We start from the raw sequence: 6,602 nt of genomic DNA on the forward strand, positions 1-6,602 counted from the left end.
TATTCTGGGGAAATCTCTACACGGCTTCAAAGACCGCCACAAAGCACGTACAAACAATAGGCGCCACAATTCTTCCCGGGCGGCGAGAACCGAACAGACAACTTTTTTTGTAGTTTATTTTAGTTAACGGTAAAGTTCGAAACTTCGCGACAAGAATAAGTCTACATCATAGACTACCAACACACTCACCCAGATTACGAACCAGACAAAGGTCGAGAATAGTGGCTTTTATTTATTACTTACCTTATTCTAATCTTATTCACCATATATATTGTTTTTTTATTGTATCTTTCTATCTATGTGACTTTACCTAAAGAACCAAGGAATATGAGTTCTGGCAATCACGAAAGCTTAAGTCAAAACTTAGTTATATCTCCAACCTCAGGATATTAAAATATGACTCGGGAATAAGAAGCACAGATCCCTGGTGACATGGACAAAGAACAAAGCTTAATAAAACCATAAGAATACCTGAGGTAACAACTATGGTAGATCACAAATCTTGGTTAAACATAAACCAATTAATAATTATAAAGTATTAGACCGAGGGTCATCCAGAAGAAATACAATGCGAAACAGGTCAATCATACACGACCAAGATAATATGTATTCCATAGAATCAGAGCCTCCCATCCACCTTTGTCTTCCAGAAGGACGTGGTAGCAATAAATCACACATGCAGGGAGGGCGCTCCCCTTGAGATATCAAACACCACGAAGAAATTCTAAACCAGGCGTACTGTAAACACTGCTCAAAATATACCTTGAGTCACTTAAAGAGTCAACACCGCAAAAAGGGATACACACTAAGATAAGGGGTGGAAAATAATGTTTCTTTTTCTCTCAACTCACAACCCACAAGAGTGAACAGAACACATGGTAACGGGAGGTCACACTTCAAGAGACGGCGCCCCTCTTTGTGAGAGACAAGAAAATGTAACACCTCCAACGGCGAGGGAAGAGGGGGGGAGAACGCAACCGGGCAAAAGGAACCCCTCCCTCCTTCCAGATTAATCATTGCAGAAGTTGGAAAACTAGAAAAACACACTTAGGGACAATTGAAAGCATCTGTTTCCACAGTTGGCGAGATGGCTTGAGGAGGGGGACAGGAACCAGGCCTTGATGAGACTTAACAGATTGCTTAATAAATCAGAACACACACACACAACGTACACCGGACAAACAACTGCTCCCACAAGCTGAGAGTGAAATCAAAGGAATTCCGGTCATTTGTGAGAAGGAAAGCCAAGGGGAGAGAATTTTAGATATAAGCAGGGACACAACACACACAATTCAGTTCTGCAAGTGGCAGGCTCCGGGAAGCTGCATCGGCAGAAGCCACGAGTCTACGAAGTCAACGGAAATTGAGTCTTGCTGCGGCAAGCTCCGGGGGTGGGCCCCGCAATCGACACAGGATGGCGAGGCTTGCAGAGTAGCGATGTGTCACCGATTACGAGTTCGGCGCTGACAGACAAAGTATCGCTGAAAGTTTTATTCTACATTGAATGCCAGCTCCCACAACGAAGCCGAGCTTAATCAGCATACTTACATCACACTTGCATAACTTCATGCAATTCAGTGTATTATCCCGATTGATAATACAACCCTATACAACGAGGCAGGGCCTAATTATCATAATTGCATACATTAGCATACTTACATACACTTGCATAACTTAACACAATTACACCTTCCTAATTAGCATAAAGTTATTTGCATAATTACATACGTTGTTGGATAATTACACGTTTTTTATTTTCATTTTTTCGTTATAATTTTTATATTTCAAGACCGAAAATATACAACAGGTGACATCAACCGCATTGACGAGGGTCTTTATGTTATCTGCGGAGTCTCTCCCCCTGATGACTATATATGCTGAAGTTACTTTTAAATTTCCATACGATTTTTGTTTACATATATAATCATTGACAGCTCTCGTTTAATCTATTGCTGGATGAATGTCTTTCCATGGCTTGTCGATCGTGGGGTTTGTTTAACCGTACATGATCACCCTCGTCAGTGCGGGTTGATACATTTGTATGTATGTGTGTTACGTAATAAACCGTGCTAATCGGAGGTGGGGATGACTGATTTAAGGGAACACCACCCTGTTTATATACCAGGTTTTATTTGATCAAAACATTCATCATCTGAAAGGTAATAAAGTATTTGGCTGCCATCAATTTTCGTGATAAGCCACTTCGTTGAGCTATATGGCCAGGTCGCTTCTGAAAGGGAACAATACGGCTGAGTGGACCTTGCATGGTAAAATAAACATAGTTGTCTAGAAACATTGGCGTTCAACTCACAGCTTTTAAGTTGGTGCTTGCGGTGTTTTAAATTAAATATCAAAAGCAGCCTGGCTGGGCACTGGAATAAGTGTCCCGAATAGTTTGAGGACCATTTGTGATATTTTAAGAATTTTTTATTATTATGAATTTAATCAATATTTTAATGTTGCTTGTTGTTTTACTGTGAGTCTTAAATGTTAATGTCAATGTTACATCACGAAATCTTGGTCTGTGCGGCTTTTCAGTTTCCTGGGTGTTAAGTGGGCTAGGATTTTTTTCTTTCCAATCCTGGCCAGCTGGCTCAAAACAGTGATGTTGGCCGTAGCCAAAATAGTTCTGAGATTATCGGGTTCATAGAGCAGCGCTGTTCTACATCCACCTCTACAAATCTGTACATTATCTTTCAAATTGTATCAACCTTGATTTGAAATTGTATCATTTCGATGTTTTCTGCAATCATGTATTTTTTTACGTCGTGGTCCTAAAAATCTGAAATGTAATATTTTACAGATTGTGCTTTGTTGTTTGTTTTTGGCAATACAGAGATACAAATGTGATTAAAAGTAATGTGATAATATATTAATACGTAAATATATCGGGCCCTGGTCTACAGAATACCTATTACTGTTTACTGTGATTTGGTCCAGTTATAATGAATGCGTGCTATCTGAAGCAGTTTAATGCCAGATTGATCATAGCCAAGACAACCAAGTAATTGATCTCTATTTTATTTATAGTGTGCTTTAACCTGGTAAGGCAGGTTTGCGTTTAGAATATCACATAGCTCAAAATCATAACGTATTAATTTCCAGTTTGGGAGTAGTTTCATTTTTCTACGGTTGATCAAACGAGAACCACTTAGATGAGATTTCGAGTCACACAAACACTGCCAACTATGTTAAGAGGCCACCTTTATGTGTGTTCCGCAGTACACAGCTTCATGTGAAGCAACGGCAATGGTAGTATGTCCGACATCCTTCCATGTGTAATGAGCGACTTCTGCGACACGTCGTTTAGAGGGTACTCTTCTTTATTTCACACATGGGCACAACACAGGCCAACGTTATCTTCTCTTCTCCCGAGTACACACGTAGATATTAACGCCTCACAGACGACACACACGGGTGATCTCCCGGCGGGTCCCGCCCGTCCACTCCCGGCCTCGCCGCTGACTGATGGCGTGCTGGTGAGGGCGGTGGAGCTCCGCGTGGCCGGATGACGGAGAGAGATGACGGCGAGCAGCGACGCAGTCCGGACCCAAGACTCCACACACGGACCACGTTCAGGAACCGAAAGCATTAGCCAATCCCATATCATAGGTTTGGTCCGTACACTCCTTGAGAGCATCTCTAATGCTTTTGAAATGATCATGAAGCCCAGGCGATCATCACTAAGTGCATTGCGCTCATTCTAATCCTGCGGTCGGGGCCGTGCCGGGACTCAGCCGCGATTGAACGTGGAGGTCACGTAAAGAGCGAAATACCATGCTCAGAGAAATTGTTCAAGAAAGGGACGGGCAAGAAGGCGTGACAAGGGGATGTGGGATTTTAAACCATTAAATAAACTTTTCTTCATTTTTACAGATAAAGACCACTCAGCTATATATATTTTTTTCAGAAGCGACCTGGCAGCAAATGATAGCCCCATGAAGTGGCTTATCATTTTGAAATTTATAGCAGCCAAATACTCTAAACGCACATTTAGAAATGTGTAGGGAAACCCCATCTACCTGACCAAGAGGAGAGAGACATGTAAACTCCAAATATACAGGCATCCGAGTCGGAATCGAACCTACGAACTCCTGCATACAAGGCGAGGGAGATAACATTTCGCCTCTGCAAATTGGTGGAAAATGTTAAAGGATGCCACCAATGCATTATTTGGGCTAAAATGCAAAGAATACATTGGCAGGAAGAGAGAGGATAGGAAGAGAGAGTTTATAAACAGGTGTGCGACAGGCTGGGGGCTCGGGGTGAAGAAAAAGGGTGGATGTCATTAATGAGTGTTGATGCCCTGCCCAACGCGCGGTCGTGTTCGTGTTGAAGGGAACAATACAAATTCCGTGATCAAGACGAGTTTTGTGGATTTCCTTTCACGATTGAAATTAGATTTGAAGCCAGAAATCCCTCACTCAGTGCTTTATGTAAAGACTATTAATCGTAAACACTTTTTGCTTTATAATGTAACTAGCAGCCCGCGCGTCCTGTCGACGTCACCCTTCCTCCAGTCAGCCAACCAGCAAAACATTTGTCTTCATATTATCGTGTATTGGTGGATGGTTGGTGGATGGGGGGGAGGTGTGATGACGTCACCACGTACAAACCCTGCTCAATGCCGTGGGATGATTTTAAACTACTGACTGCAACTCTCATCCACTTATATGGCCAAAACGTCAGCTATTGTCTGTTTCATTTTAAGGTAGCGTTATTGACCAATCCGATTGGTTTGTTGTTGTTTGTGCTTGCGCACCACTACCAACATAGTAATACTAAAGACACTGATGAAACAATACGAATCGGTTTTACCCTTTCTGGCAAAAAAAAAACAGGCGGTGTGCATTAACCACACGTACTTGTGGCAAAAGAAACTTGCTTTGATAATATATGCATTGTCTTTAAAACTGATTTGCCTACAGCAGAGATCCTTCTTTATGGCATTGTTTCACCATTGTTAGACCAGAGAACGCCAAAAGGTCAACGCATTTGGGGGAAATTCTTTCATTTTCCCCTGCCACAGAAAGTAACATTTGTAAAATAATCAAAACCACGTTGGTTTTTAGTATTCCTATACAACAGAAATTTTGAAAAATTAATTCGAAAAGTAAACTTAATGGGTCCGTTTAACACGTAGGCTTTCGTGACCTATATTATTCATAATAAACATAATAAACGTTTTTGGGTGAGATCGCGTTATTTATAAATGTGTCGTAACCCTCCACCACCCGACACGGCCAAACAGTAGAAAATGTGTCACGTTCACAGAAGACAAATAGTTCTCTTCTTTAGCCCACCGGTGTGGAAGAGTGATTCAACATCATTTACAATTTTTGAGTACGACGTTTCGCTGGTAATTACATCCAGCATCATCGGGCAATTTGCCAGAATAGTGAAGCCCTCCACTCCCGGTCTTAAATAGAGCAGCACGGTGACGTCGTCATATAACCTAATCTGGTGCAGTGATTTGAGGCGGAGAGGGGGAGGGTATTGTAATTATATAATAGATTGGTAATCATTCAATTGTTATTAATTAGTATTTCATTCCCCTATAAGGAATTGGAATTGTAATCTATTTTTTTTAACAATACGCTTCCAGGCCGCACTAAGCCTGTAGCTGTCATAGCGATTAAAGTATTTATCTCAATTTCAATGGATTCTCTAATTAGTTTTGGCCAGTAATAATTAGTTTTACACAACACTTCAACGTTATCAAAATCAATTGAGTGTCCTTGTTGACAAGCATGTTCTGCCACTGCCGAAAGTTGTGTTTGAGATAATTTTACATTTCTTTGATGTTCTTTTATGTGGCAGATGCTATATTGGTCAGACCGGATGTAACATCAGAGTAAGATGGTTACGACACATTTATAAATTACGCGATCTAACCCAAGAACGTTTATTAATGGGTCCGATTGTTTCGTAGAGTCATTAGCGACTAGGCTAAAACTCTCGAGTCCTTACACTTCAGAACTCAGCTTCATCACAAGTGGCTCTTTCGATTCGAACCCAGGATCTGAGCGGTGCAACACCTTGACCTCTGCTCAACCCGACCACCTCGAGTTCAAACATATTCAACATGAAAGCTATATTTGGTCGTGCTATCAATGATGACCATGGCGACACAATCAACTTCCTCATCTCTCGGTCGTTTTTGGATGTGGGGATTCACTGAGCTAACAGCGTCATCGTGACAGGTAACATGCATTACACGGAAGTGTCAAAGTGCCATCAGACTATTTTAGGAAACTGCTGGTGTTTTGATGTTAGTGATGTATATGTTGTTTACTTCTTGATTTGTTTGCTTATTGATTTGTAACACTTGCTGCGTGTTTGTCTGCTGGCCGAGTCACCGTTAGTAACGAGCTGTAGAGTTCAATGTGTTATTGACTTGGCCAATCAACTTCTTATTCTATTTCTGAACCCCGCCCCCCCCCCCACATAGATTCCCGACCACGGCGAACATCAAACGGCAAGAGGATTCAGAACTAATTCCCCCACCCTCCCGCCGCCCCTCCTCCCACCCCTCTAAAGATAGAGGTCCCCCGTGCAGCCTAAATAGACCTGTTGGGGTAATTGCTGTTAGAGAATAGCAC

The sequence above is a fragment of the Petromyzon marinus genome, chromosome 69 (genome assembly GCF_048934315.1).
Source record: "Petromyzon marinus isolate PM22_M1 ecotype Great Lakes invasive population chromosome 69, UKy_Petmar_22M1.pri1.0, whole genome shotgun sequence".
NCBI lineage: Eukaryota > Metazoa > Chordata > Hyperoartia > Petromyzontiformes > Petromyzontidae > Petromyzon > Petromyzon marinus.